This window comes from Enhydra lutris, unplaced genomic scaffold (assembly GCF_002288905.1).
Source record: "Enhydra lutris kenyoni isolate GAN:26980312 unplaced genomic scaffold, ASM228890v2 scaffoldscaffold25, whole genome shotgun sequence".
NCBI classification, from domain to species: Eukaryota; Metazoa; Chordata; class Mammalia; order Carnivora; family Mustelidae; genus Enhydra; species Enhydra lutris.
In genome coordinates this window covers 11162842-11178045 of record NW_019154109.1, presented here as the reverse complement: position 1 = coordinate 11178045, position 15204 = coordinate 11162842, and positions in this window count along the sequence as shown.

Sequence of the window (15204 nt, the reverse complement as noted above, 5' to 3'; positions counted from 1 at the left end):
GAGCCTGCTTCCCCCTCTCTCTCTGCCTGCTGCTCTGCCTACTTGTGATCTCTCTCTCTCTGTGTCAAATAAATAAATATAATATTTAAAAAAAAATAGTCTGAAGAATCACTTTGCCCTCACACATAGACTTCCATTTTGTTTCTTGTTTCTCTGCCTCACTTAGTGACTGTATGGTTCAGACATAAAACTTGGCTCATAATTTTATCCTGAAAAAATTACAAGGTTTGAGGAAAAATTTTCCTGTGGATTTTCCTTTTTCTTTTTTCAACCTCCTATATATTTATAACAGCAACACACACCACACACACGCACACATACACATATAAATGCACACACAACACGTACACACACACATATACACACACACAAGTATACTCACATACCTTCAAATCATTATCCCCTTTAGAAACTAATGTCACTAGATAGAAAAGAAAGAGTCATATATTTTTCCTTTTCATTATTTTCACTTCCATTGCCATAACTGGCAAAGAAACAACACTTGTTTATACAGGTCTGCAGTGTTCTGCCTTTCCTCTCTCTTTCCTCCTATGTATTTAAAATGTTCATAAAGGAAAAAAATGTCATGGATCCATTAATTGTTTATAAGGTTAGAAGACAAACACCAAAAAAAAAAAAAAAAAAAAAGTCTAAGAGGAAAGAAAGCAAGATGCTAGAAGAAGACACATAAAAGAGATTCAAAAAGTAAAAGATGCTGTACAAAGGTAACTAAAAGCCACCTAGCTTTCATAGCTGGGCCCAGAAATCATGTAACTGTACAGATGACAGTGTAGTCAGTCTCTCACACTGTCTTGTGAAGTGTGTCATTTCTGTTCTTTGTAAAGACAACATTTCTGGCCCTGATCTACCAAGCCAGACTGTCACAGATGGAAGTTAGATGTAGTGTGAATCTGTCCTTTTTCCCATGTTCGGGAGAACAAGGTTCCTAATAAGGAATATAAGTTTTGATGTCATTTTCTTTTGATGATACCTCAAAAAAAGTTCAGATTTTGAAGATGCTCACTTCAATGGACTGAGCTCAAAATGAGATGCTGTGAAGTCTGTAGGGAAATGACCTTTTATAATTTCTCCAAAATGACTTTGAATGCAGAGTTGTGCAAAACTCAAAAGTGGCAAATTGTTCATGTTGTTATTTAATTGAAAAATCACTTTTAATTGAAAAATCACTTTGTTAGTGGATCAGATATAGTGTGTTATAATAAAAGAAAGTGTTATTTTGAGCTCAAGAATTCCATTTCAGACAACTAGCAAAAGCTAGTTAGGACCTGGAACACACCCATTGATTATTTCCTAATTTTTCTCAATCTTGTCCTATAATTGTCAATTAATTTTACTAAGACTTATGAATAGGAAGAGGGGTGGAGGGAATAGGAAGTTATTATTCAATGGGTATAAAGTTTGTTATGCAAGATGAATAATTTCTACAGATATGTCACATAACCTTGCCTATAGTAAACAATAGAGTATTGTGCATTTTAAAATTCATTTAGAGGGTATATTTCATGATAAATGCTCTTACTACATAAACAAACAAAAACCAAAAACACACAAGGAAACTGTTGGATATGTCTATCCTCTGTACTGTAATGGTATGGAATTTTGTGCATGTCTAAATCCATCAAATTGTACACATTAAATATGTGCAGTTCTTTTCATATCAGTTATACTTTCTCCATAAAGCTGTTGAATTTAAAAGTTATATATCTAAAAATCATAAAATGGATAAAAATATACTATATTGAAATTTGAGTCAGACTAATTTATATGAAAGTTTAATATCCATTTCAGGACATGGGGACCATTTTAACACAACAATAATGGTGAGTAAGTTTTGAATGTCAGTTCCACTAGTGTTTATCTGCAAGGCCCTGAACAGGACAAATGTGTGATTAACACTACCTTCTTCATAAGAATGCAGTGAAAGAGAAATGAGATATATAGTACAAAATAACTCAGGACTTTTCCTTAGCTTCCAGTGAATGTTAAGTACAATTTTATTCTTAAAAGAAGCATTAATCTTGGGTTGCCTGGGCGGTTCAGTCGGTTAAGCGTGGGACTCTTGATTTTGGCTCAGGTCATAATCTCAAGGTCATGAGATCAAGCTTCAGGTCAGGCTCCCTGCTGAGTGCTCTCTCTCCTCCCTCTCTCTCTTAAAAACAAAAACAAAATGAAAATATTGATCTACTATGTAACTTCTTATTTACCTTAGATTCCCAGCACTCAGCTGGATCCTAGCAAAAATTAGATCTTCAGTAATTATTTATGGACACATGAAAAATACCTTGAATTACATAAATCATCATTTGCATATAATTCTCGAAAATGGCATTTTTAAATAATAATCGGTATCCAGCAGAAAAAAAGAAAACTGTAACATAACGTAACTCCTCACTTTGAAAGTCACCATATGAAGTAAGAAATACCTGATACTAAGGAAAGAAAAACCCAAATTTAGTGGATTGCAGTATGATCTCATTGTTTCGGCTACAGTTATCATTTTGGAGCATGCTTTTTTTTTTTTTTTTAAGATTTTTTTATTTATTTGACAGACAGATCACAAGTAGGCAGAGAGGCAGGCAAAGAGAGAGAGAGGAGGAGGAGGCAGGCTCCCTGCTGAGCAGAGAGCCCGATGTGAGGCTCGATCCCAGGACCCTGGGATCATGACCTGAGCCGAAGGCAGAGGCTTTAACCACTGAGCCACCCAGGCGCCCCTGGAGCATGCTTTTGAAGCCAAGCGACTTCTGAAATTTTTTCCCATTATATCATCTGGTGTTCTGCTTGCTCAAATCAACTCTGTGAGATAGGTACTATTATTGTCCATTTTTTTTTTTAAGATTTTATTTATTTGCCAGAGAGAGAGAGAGAGAGTACACACAAGCAGGCAGAGAGGCAGGCAGAGGCAGGCACCCTGCCGAGCAAGGAGCCGGATGGGGGACTCGATCCCCGGACCCTGGGATCATGACCTGAGTGGAAGGGAGCGGCTTAACCAACTGAGCCACCCAGGCATCCCTATTGTCCTTTTTTAAGAGCAAAGGGAAATTAATGAGGTTAAGATTTTCTCTCAAGGTCACTCCACTGATATATGTTGTTTTGAGTTTTTAACATTTGAATGTTGTATGAGTATGTATGTAAGTATGTTTGTGTTTAGGGCTATTACAGTTTGGTTATATATGTGTATTGGAATTTAATTTATTAACCTTATAAAAATGAAAACCTAGATTATTTTAAACAAATAATTTAAATTTGCAAATCATATTTTATTCCCCCTTTTAATTTAATATATATGCCATTGAACAAGTTAAAATATTAAATTCCCCTAAATCATTTTCTGTTTACAAATTTAGCTAATTCAATTACCATAACATTTTATTGTTTCTACAGTTAACATGATATTCTAAAGTACTTTCATATCTCTCAGAATATTCTTAAGATTTATCAAGCAAACTATTTACATGTATTTAAGGAAACCTTATAAATATAATAAGTCAAAATAATAAATACAGTAAATTAAGATCTCTTAAATATTCCAATATCACTTACAAACCTTAAACCTGATTATACATGCAACCTAATCTCAAATACTTAGTTCTGACTGCCTCTTTCAAATTTAAATTATGCCTAATATTCTGGGTATTCTCATATTTCATATTCTCTTAAGGATTAATCTTCAGTAATAAATGCAATAAATATACTGAAATAAAACTTCTTTCTAGGCTGGGAACACATTAATAGTGTGGGTTGAGATATTTCAACATCTTATTTCTAGAATATTTACTTCTAAAATTTATTTCTAAAATATCTGGGGTTATAAAGTCATTCACATACTTCATGAGATAGTTTTACCATTTTATTGTTTTGAACTTACTGGGAGAAAAAAAATTAATAGGAAAGATACAAACCAGTAACATATTAAAGATTGAAAATGGGGACCAGTGTACCATAGACTATAACACTGATTTCATCCTGTGGAGCTATTGCTTATAGTCATGTTCTCTGCTCTGTCTGCCACATCAACAATGAAATTTGAGCAAACATCTTCTTTTTTTAAAGATTATTTATTTATTTATTTGACAGACAGAGATCACAAGTAGGCAGAGAGGCAGGCAGAGAGAGAGGGGGGAAAAGCAGGCTTCCTGCTGAGCAAAGAGCCGGATGCGGTACTTGATCCCAGGACCCTGAGATCATGACCTGAGCCTAAGGCAGAGGCTTAACCCACTGAGCCACCCAGGTGTCCCAAGCAAACACCTTCTTTTAGGACTTAGTTTCATAACTTAGTGGGTCATCCATCCCTTGAGTAATTTTAAATTTTAAATTGCTCAATTACTTTTGTAATTTTTCGCAGTTTAACACCTAATATGGGTAGCTGGAATTCTCCACATCACTCCCATGCTGACTTATGTCCACACCCACACATACATATACATACCCACGTAGGCATGCATACATACAAATGCAATTAATATATTTTCTATATGACTAACCACTTTCTACAGTCACTTACTAGTTTATAGTAGTAATAATAATTGTTGTAATGATCTCTCTTTTATTTGAGAATACTGTCACATCTCTATTATATCATCTGTCTCATTGGCAATGAGTTTATATTTATAAAATTTTAAATACAGAGATACATTGTAAGCAAAATACTAAATAACAAGATTAGGGAAATATTTAGGTAATAGCTATTACTTATTAAAAGAACTGTGTTTACATGATTCAGATCACCACTTTGTAGATGACTATATAAAATTTATCAGTGTGATGATAGGTGATCTTTACCTCTTAGCATGCTCTTATGCATTCCTCTTGTTTACACTAATTCTTACATTAATAATCCAGAGATTTCATTCTATCTGTTTTCTTCAGGAAGCCTTTTTCCAGTCCAAAATTGGGATATTTAGCCTCGCAGTGGCCTTTCTGCTAATTCTATCTTAGTGACCCACACTGCATTGATTTTGTCTATTTAACTAGCTTGTGCTAATATACCATGGTCTACTTGAAGATGGAGTTAGTGATTGGCCACCACTTTCCTAGTAGACTGAAATATAATAAATGATCAAAATTATTTATTATTATTTGTTAAATTATTTATTAAATAAATGTAACTTTTACATACAGTCTACTTAATTATATACCTCATCTCAATTAAATAATTATCAAACATTTTATAAGGGAACCTAAAAAAATCTACCTAATCTGGGAAGTTAGTAGCTTTTGGTAATGAATGAGGTTTTTGAATACACTTACCAAGCCCTCCTGACCCCAGTAGTTATATGAATCAAAAATATAAATTAACTAATACCAATTAATGTTTCATTCAGCATAGTAATACACCAATTATCCTAGCTGAAACTTCCAATATCACAGTCTTTAGAATGTACTCAGAGGAAGCTTTTTCAAGGTTAACAATCTGAGCGAAAGGTAATGTTATAAAAATAAATTCCCACGTTCTGTAATTTCCCTATTGTTATTTACTAAAACTGATCTGCCTATGGACTGACCTACATACTTTCATAGGTTCCCCTTTCTCACATACCTTCCCTAAAACTCCTACTTAAAAAAGAAATATATCCTCTTGCTATTCTGATGTATTGTTCCTGGGGGTAAAACCACATGGAATGCAAAAGAAAGTGTCAATTAGAATTATTGGTTCTTGTGGAAACTCCTTTTATGATTTATTATAGCATAAACATTCTTGCTTTTCTCATACATATTTTTGTTTGAGTTAATGAGGCTTTAAAAGCAGAGTATTTTGGCACTTGTTGAGATCTTTTAAATTCAAATATATTGTAGAGCAGTTAGTAAAAGTGATTTGTCCTCTTCCATTTTTCACCAGTTTTTGTCAAATAATACATGGCTTCTTAAGAAGAGAGTTTTAAAAACAAATCAAAGAAAATATCAAAAAACAAATTAAGCAGTGTTTAAAGGTAAGTAATATTTTTAAGCTTTCTCAAAACTCCTCGTTAGGATGAATGAGTGGCTGAAAAGGAAAGCTGTAGGGGTGAAGAAAAAAGCTGTTTGTTTATGATGCCAGATCTTTTAAATATCACTGGAATACTTCCCAGGACACCCACAATTTTCAGGATGCACTGAGTAAACAAATGTGATTTCTTTTAGATGCACTCTTCATAATCCAATGAGATAGGTAATAATGTCATGAAGTATTTGCTCCAAATACGGCCATCTCTAATTTTATTTTTTTCTTACAATATGTTGCATTTCCTACTTATTATTACCGAAGTAGCTGTTAGTCATTTGATTTCAGCAGTATATAATTTTGTTTTCATTAGATGCAAGGGAAATGGTGGTGAAAACAAACAAAATGAATGGATTTATTTCTTATTTTATTCATATTCTTATTTATTACTTAGATGTCAAAATCGGACTGCTATATACCCATACATAACTTGGAAATAATATCCTTTATTCTGTCATACATCTTCATAAATAACACAGTTTTTAAAAGATTTTATTTATTTATTTGACAGAGAGATAGAGAGTGCACAAGTAGGCAGAGAGGCAGGCAGAAGGAGAGGAAGAAGCAGGCTCTCTGCCAAGCAGGAAGCCTGATGTGGGGCTTGATCCCAGGACCTTGGGACCATGACCTGAGCCGAAGGCAGCCACTCAACTAACTGAGCCACTCAGGCACCCCTAAATAACATAATTTTTAACAATATAACAGACTACCTTGTTGCAATTTAGATAACAAGAAACTCATATCATCTTAAACATGAAAAAGTTAATTATATTACCTGCAAATGATTAATTTTAATTCATTTTAAACATTAAAAAGTTATTTATATTACCTACAAATGATGTTGGTCATGACTTAAAAATTGTATTTCACAATTTATATTTTGGTTTTAAAAATATTTCTTAAAAAAATATTTCTTAAGTGTATTTTAATATGTTCTTTGAATTGAAAAATGAAAAACATTTTCGAGAGAAGTGAATCTGATTTGGCTGGTTGGTTTGACAACGACAGCTGATTTTGTTATAAAAGTAATAAAATAGAAATTAGATGTAAAATTTAATTTGAAGATTTTGGCGAGAACCATTTAAACATGACATTTAAAAGACATTTTATTTGGGGCAGCTGGGGGCTCAGTTAAGCATCCAACTCTTGGTTTTAGCTCAAGCCATGATCTCCTGGGTCATGAGATCAAGCCCCATGTAGGGCACTGTGCTGTCTGCAGAATCTGCTTGAAGAATTTCCCCCTGTCCTTCCCTGTTCGCTCACGCTCTCTTTCTCTCTCTAAAATATATAACTCTTTTTTTAAAAAGAACATTTCATTTGAAAACTGTAATAACACATGTATTGCCATTATTATTTTACCAAAATTGCTTGTAAATCTGATAAAATTAAACTTCTCCACACAAAGGCATAATATATAGAATTACTAGTCATGTAATATAATTTATGAAAACTTTTGGTAAAAATTTTAAATGTAGGTACATTTAATGATAGAGACAAATTCTGTTACATATCAAACTGGTTTTTTTTATATTGATTTCAACAACATTGATAAGGGGCTAGTTATCAGTTGGTAGATCATTAATTTTGTGGTGATAGACTATTATATAAATTTTGACTTACAACTTGAAATGAGTTCAAATAGTTGTGTTGGTATAGATATATTAAAATTCTTTCCATGTCATCTACTACTATATGTGACCCAGATTTCTCAGAGTTCTTATAATCATTATTATGTAATTCTAAAATTCTGCAATTACATAATAATTCTAATACCAGATAATCAATGAGCATGAAAGGTAAGACTGGCTCTATGTTTCTAATCAACATGCTGTTTATGAATTGGTGAAGTAGGAGTTCAGAAAATGCAAGTTAGAGTTGATAATATTTGAGATGAGTCCAAAGAATGAATAGATCAGGAAAGAGTTTAAATATTTGCAGGTAAAAAGAAAAACTGGCAAAGGAAAGTAGGTGTTTTACACTATGGAGTATGTCAAGAAAGAGAAGTCAGTGTTAGTAATGGTAAGGTGAAAGCTAGAAATGCACTTTAAAAAGCACAAAGATATCCACGCATCAGTTCTCTCTTATACTCAGATGAACTCTCTAGAGTTTATGTTGGCTGCAATGCAAAGATCCTGATGGAGTGGAGAAAAGGCAGGGGTTGGATATATTTGGATAGTGAAAAAAGTTGATATAGTTGATATGTAGTTGCCAGGTGGATCTACATGGAGGAAGACTATGGACAAATAACTATAGACTGTAGTTACCTCCTACACAGATTTTGACTCTATTCGTTCCGCTCCATATGCACCATCATAACCCTTGTCCATTCTGTTTTGAGCTCTCACTGGAACTGTTGCAATATACTGCCATTTTTGTTTTTCATCTTCTGATCTTTTCCACCTTTCCTTTTCTTCATTCCTCACTAATACAATTCCACATAGCAGCCAGTGTTGTTACTGTTGTTACTTAAGTTAGATGATGCCAGTCCGTTGTTAAAAACTTAAAAAAAAATTCTTAATTAACTTGTCATGTATGTTATATGTCAATCTTTGGACATATTCTCTAAGTAGAATGATTGTATAATTCCCTGTATAAAAGTTTCTGAGGGTTACAGGGGGCACTCTTGATAATTACACCAAAGCAACAGTTATAACCTCGTTTGGGGCATGCTGGAATGTATAGTTGCCCTCTTTATAATGGCCCATGTCTCTGTCTCCCATCTATCCAGTCAACCTCATCACATTTCAGTCTCCATCGTTTCTCTTTAGTTTATCTGAAATTATCTCTTATATGTTCCATATAATCATTTGTATCTCTTCAATACAAATGGTGTTATAATTGTTCTTCCCTTTCCTTCACCATCCTACCCAAAGTTTCTCCTGCTTTCCCAGTTACTTCCTACTGTATTGTATTTTTGTTTTTACATATTATTTTTTACTTTCTGACTTTTGTTTTTGAATTTGTCTACTTTCATGTCATGTGTCTCCTCTCACGAGAATAAGGTTATTTATAAGAATGTACTTCGTCTGACTTAGTCATTACTTTATCCCCAGTGCCTAGAACAATGTCTGGAACATTCAAAGAACTTAAATTTGTTCAGTAAACACATGAATAATTTAATTCATGCAGGGTTTCAGAAAACACTGCAGTAGAATAACCAAGATCTCCTGAGATATTGAAACCGCAATCAGTATTAGGGATCAAAAATAAGAAATAACAAATGTAAGAAATATTCCAGCAGTAAAAGAAGGAGGATTTTAGATTGACAAGCTTTGGATAGCACATAACTTTTCCAATGGGTAATATTGACATTTTTGAAGGTAATAATCCTTTGTTTATTATTATCTAGTATACTGCAGGATTTTAGGATATCTGACTTTGGTCTACTAAAAGCTAGTAGTATTTCTGTCTTTGTGACAATGAGATGTGTTCTCATGTATTTTACTCCTTAGAGAGGTGATAAAAGTTGAAAACCATTGAGTTAAAAAAAAGAAGAGGAAACTTAATGACATTCAGATTTATGGCAGAAGATGATATAAAAGCCAGTAAAAATCTAATAGTCAAGAAGTGACAAATTTTTCATGAGGTTGCAAATAATTAAGACTAATTAAGATTTTGGGGTGCCTGGGTGGCTCAGTTTTTTGCAGGTCTGACTCTTGGTTTCAGCTCAAGTTATGACCTTGGAGTTGTGGGATCAAGCCCCACATGAGGCTCCACACTTAATGTGGAGTCTGCTTGAGATTCTCCTTTTTCCTTTCCCTCTGCCCCTCCCCCAACTCGTGCTCTAAATAAATACATACGTAAGTAAGTAAATAAATAAATAAAAACTTATATAAAAGAATAAGGTTTTGTATGTCTCTGAAACATAAAAGCATCTTTAAAAGTAGATCCTCCACTAAGCTAGAAATATAGTTTTGAATATTGCCCATATTATAACATATGTGAGCAGATTACCTTCCCCAGTGAAAACAAGGAAAAAGGGCATTGGGCTGAGGCCAAAAATCCAAAGGTCACCAAAACCTAGAAAGCAGAGCAGAAAAGCTCACATAAAAACTGAGAAGAAACAAATTTAGGGAGAAACTATGAGATTAATCACTAGGAAACCAAGTATCTTTTTGTCTGTTAGAAGTTCAATATTCTTCCGAATAGTTATGAATTAGGAGATAATAATGGAAGCAAGACTTTTCTGATCTTTGATCCATTCCTTTATGAATCTTAATATTGGATGATGACAATAATTTAGTGTCATATGACTGGCTCCATTAAAGAATAGAATAGATAAAATCAAGTTTGAATAAATTCAAATTAGGTAATTTCCTAAATAGGAAATCAATGTGCAATGTTTAAAGAATACTAATAACATAAACTAATAAGAATGTGATATATAGTCTTCAAAATATTGTCATCTGTAAGTGTTCACTGCAGCATAATACAATTCATGAAATATCTTAAATCTACTTGAGTACTGATCATTTTATTTCTGTATAAGTTTCTTAAAATAATTTATTATTATGGAATATTTGTGTCCATACTTATTATGCTTCTGAAATGGATAAATGATTCATTGATATTAGTGTGTTACTTTTTTAAAGATTTATTTATACTGAGAGAAACAAAGAGCACACACAGGGAGGAGGGGCAGAGGAAGAATGTAAGAGAGAATCTTGAGGGGCGCCTGCACAGCTCAGATGGTTAAGCATCTGCCCTTCGTTCAGGTCATAATCTCCAGGTCCTAGGATTAAGCCCCATGTTAGGGTCTCAGCTCAGCAGGGAGTCTGCTTCTTCCTCTCCCTCTGCTTCTCCTCCTGCTTGTGCTCTCTCTTTGTCCCTCTCTCAAATGAATAAATAAAATCTTAAAAGTTGGGGGGAGAGGTAATGTCAATCACACTCCCCACTGAGCACAGAGCTCTATTCTCACGACTCTGAGATCATGACCTGAGCCAAAATCAAGAGTCAGATGTTCAAATGACTTAGACACCCAGGTGCCCCAGCATGTTATTTTGAACAACAACAACAGAAAGAGCCTTCAACATGGATGAGTGTAGTATATACTCCTTTTAATTCTCAATCACAATAATAGTATAGATTCCTTATGATTGATGTATGACTTTCATATTAGTAGGGTGTTAAATGATCCACCTTAATTCTGAATTTTTCAATCCACCAAAGCTTATACATCAAATGATTTTGAGATTGAAACCAAATTCCTATGTCAGATAACAGCTGAATCCATACTGTTTCCAGTATCTCATTACCTTTGAGATATTTTAAATATATATCCACATATTTATTCATTCAATAAATACTTATTGTTATGTGTAATGACTGATATTGACACTGAAAGACCTTGATTACAAAATGATAAACAAGGGAAACATATTCCTCCCCTCTTGTGTTTACAATCTAGGGAGTCTGTTAGAACCTACAGGAAAGTAAATAGACAATTTTAAATTTTCAATGTAGGGTCTAAGACAGTATTTCAAATGTAAGAGGACAGCCAGGTTTATGACAATCATATGTTCATTGCAAAGGCCAGGACTCTGGAGGCTTTTCTAATTCCCACCCAAAAAACATCTCTGAAAAGAGATGACAGAAGTTTGGAACCACATTTCAGGTGCAAAAAATTTGTTAAATTTTCTAATACAAAGTTCATTCATCTACAATATAAAGATGATAGTATCCTATACCATAGGGTTTTGATGAAAATTAAGTTAAACTTTACCTGTAATGCATAGTGCCTACAATGTCTGTGTATGTCTGCATGATTTCAATATATTATTGATATTATTATATTCATGCTGGGGTTCCTTGTACAAGACAGGAAGGAAAGGTTGAATAGCAGAAAAGAGGTAAAAAGTGAAAAAAAAAGGGAACAAAATGTGACACTCTGTTGACTCTGACTGGTTTTAAATTCCCAGTAGGTGGATGGACAAAACAAATTTAAATGTAATATTTAGTAAGATATTGAACTACTCCACAAGTCCCCAGAATCTTCACAAATATCTATCATAAATTTTAGTGTTTTGTGATATATATGGATGAATATGTGAATATACGTACTTATATTAATGACACTTGTGGTTAAGAAGGAAACTGGTGCCGGAATTTATCACAAAAATGTTTCTGTATTTCTTCTTCCAGAAATCTGCATAAATCTTGGTCTTGTGAGGACATTTTTCTCTCATACAGTATGCAATTGGGTATATTAAGCCAATACAATGTAGATTTTAAGTCCAAATCAAAGTCCTAACCTCCATATCATTTTCATATATTTGTACCATTTATGAAATCAGAAATACAATTGATGAATATATTTTAATGAAAGTTAAGTTTATCATGTTGAGAAATACATATCATATTACATTGAGTAAAAACATGAAGTGAATTAAATTAATAAAAGTACCTTAAAAACAGGACTTCGATTTGAATATGTATTCATGTAATAAAAATATCCCCCGGCAGAGAAAAATATGAGAGTTATACATGTTTATATTTGTAAAATATGAAAAATATTTTGATTTATTAGGAGGTTTAATCATCTTTTTAAAAAAATACAAGGCCCAAATCATTATAAAAATAGTACTTTTCCTTCAAAAATACTCAATCTTTTTTTAAGATTTTATTTATCTATTTTTAGAGAAAGAGAGATTAAGAGCATGAGCAGTGAGGAGGGACATAGAGGGAGAGAGAATATTGTGCAGACTCTGCACTGTGTGTGGAGCCGAGGTAGGGCTCAATCCCACAACCCTGAGATTATGACCTGAGCTAAAACCATGAGTGGGAGTCTTAACCAACTAAGCCACCCAGGTACCCCCAAAATACTCAGTCTTTTAAAAAATATACTAGAAATATAAAATAGTAGAAATAGTAAAAATGTAATTACTGCAAATGAAGCTTTGCCAATATCTGTTCATTCATCTCATTAATCATGTCTATGACTACTGTATTCTAAGCAAATTGCTGATGATAAACACATAAGATGAATGACAATGAACCATGAAATAATTTTATGAGAGAAATGACATAGAATTTGAATGTCAATAAGATGCATAGGTCAATTTTTTTTAATACCAATCAGAAATGTTGATCAAAGATACAGAAGAGAGGGTGCTTGCGTGGCTCAGTCGGTTCAGTGACTGCCTTTAGCTCAGGTCATGATCCCAGGATCCTGGGATTGAGTCCCTCATCAGGCTCCCTGTTCAGCAGAGAGCCTGCTTCTCTCTCTCCCTCTGCCTACTGCTCTGCGTACTTGTGCTCTCTCTCTGTCAAATAAATAAGTAAAATCTTAAAAAAAAAGGATACAGAAGAGAGCTATGGTGCTAGATTTAAGAATCTTCATAAATTTAATTGTGATTATAGACTCAGATGTAGGAAATACTGTTTTAGAAGAGGTATTTTAGATATCTGGAGTCTTTTTATTCTAGCATCTGAATGTTTTTTTCATATATCTAAGAAATTGTCAACTACCATGTAAGTTAAAATTGGCCTAGGGCATAGGCTTGTGAACAGGTCTCTATTATGTGGAAAGTATTGCTGATTGAATCTCCTCCATTCCATTTTTATTCTAGGGTACCTTTTTTTAAATTATGTTTTTCCCCAAAACATTACAGCTAGCAATTTAGTATAAAAAACTTTCCAGGAAATAAGTATATGCACTCTTGATGTCTGGCAGTCAGAACTAAAGAAGAAAAAAGTTGTCTTCCTGCTTTTTTAGGCTGTTTTTCTGCTGAGTCAAACAAAACTTCTCCACTTAACATATTCTAGCCAATAGGAAGGAGAAAGTATAGAAAAGAAAATGCATGTTGCGTCCTAGAGGTATTAAAATGTAGCGGCAAGCGTCACCTCTTTTCATATCTTATTTGTCAGAACTTAACCACATATTTCCCCCAGTTTTCTGGGACAAAGTCGTTCCCTGCAAGATAAAATCCAGGAGGAGTATTATTACAGAAGAAGTCGGTGCATATTTGGGGAACATTTTTCTTGTAAGCCATTAATACCAGGCACGAGGAGATCTGAACACCTTCCAACAGTAGGGTTGTTAATTGTTGCTGTGACTTTGGTTTCTATCCCAGGACTGACAGTGGCACACAGTGCTGGTGCTTGGTGAGTGAGAATGGCTGTGGTTTATTACCACTTCTGCGTGGGGGGCAGGGCATTGCTCTGGCTGCTTTGCCTCAGGGCCTTTGTTGCCAGCCTGCTCTGTGATCTACACAATATCCTTTTAATGGACTCATTGTCTCTTTAAAGCAGCTGGGTGCAGCTCCTCTGGTGACTAAGAATTCTGAGTCTCACAATGATTATGCAGACAGATGGCAAGAGGATAACAATCCAGAGGAATACAGCCTTTTTTCCCCCTATGGAAAATTAGGTACTAGGCATAGAAATCCATTCAAACCAATGTTAGTTGGTCTTTTTAAAAGATATTTGTAGTATAAAGATAATGTGAGGTACTTCAGTTTTAGGAATCTCAGTTGGAGGAGTTTTTGAACTCTCCTATAAAAATTTCCAGGTGCATCTACACAAAGAGTTATTTTGGGTTGTGCTGAGTGATTTAGAGGATCAGTGTCTCATTTCTAAATTTCTTACAGAAAAGTCAGATTAGCCCAGCACATGATTTTTGGCCAATAGAGTCAGGTGTCCCCCTCTCTCTCCCTTCTTCAATCAGTTTTGACATCAAGTTTCAGGTCTGCAAATCTCCCTATGAAAAACACCATCTGGTATGACATGAAACCCAAAAATCTAAGTGACTAAAAAATAAAGCTGTATTTCCCACTTACAACAAGTCTGATGTGAATATCATTTGTCAGGTGGCTCTCTTTGGTGGCTCTTCTCCAAATAATAAATTCAAGGACTCATGCTTTTCCATTGTATATCTCTAGTATTACAACATCTTTAATTGCCAGTCATGTAGAGCAGGACAGCAAGAGTGGGACAAATCCAAGTTAGGAAATATATCTTCTATGTGCCAAAAAGGAAAATTAAGTCCTTTCATGAACATACAGCATTTGTCTCCTCCACATTATCCAGTGGTTGAACTTATTGAGAGTGGTCAGTTTCTCTGAGAAAGATAGAGGAATAACACACCTTACAAAGCATTTAATATAAATGCTTAGAAACAGGAAATGTTCACAAAATTCAGGAAATACTATTTTCATTTTATAACTACCCAGACACAGAGAAGCTGAGTAATTAGCCAAAGAACCAGA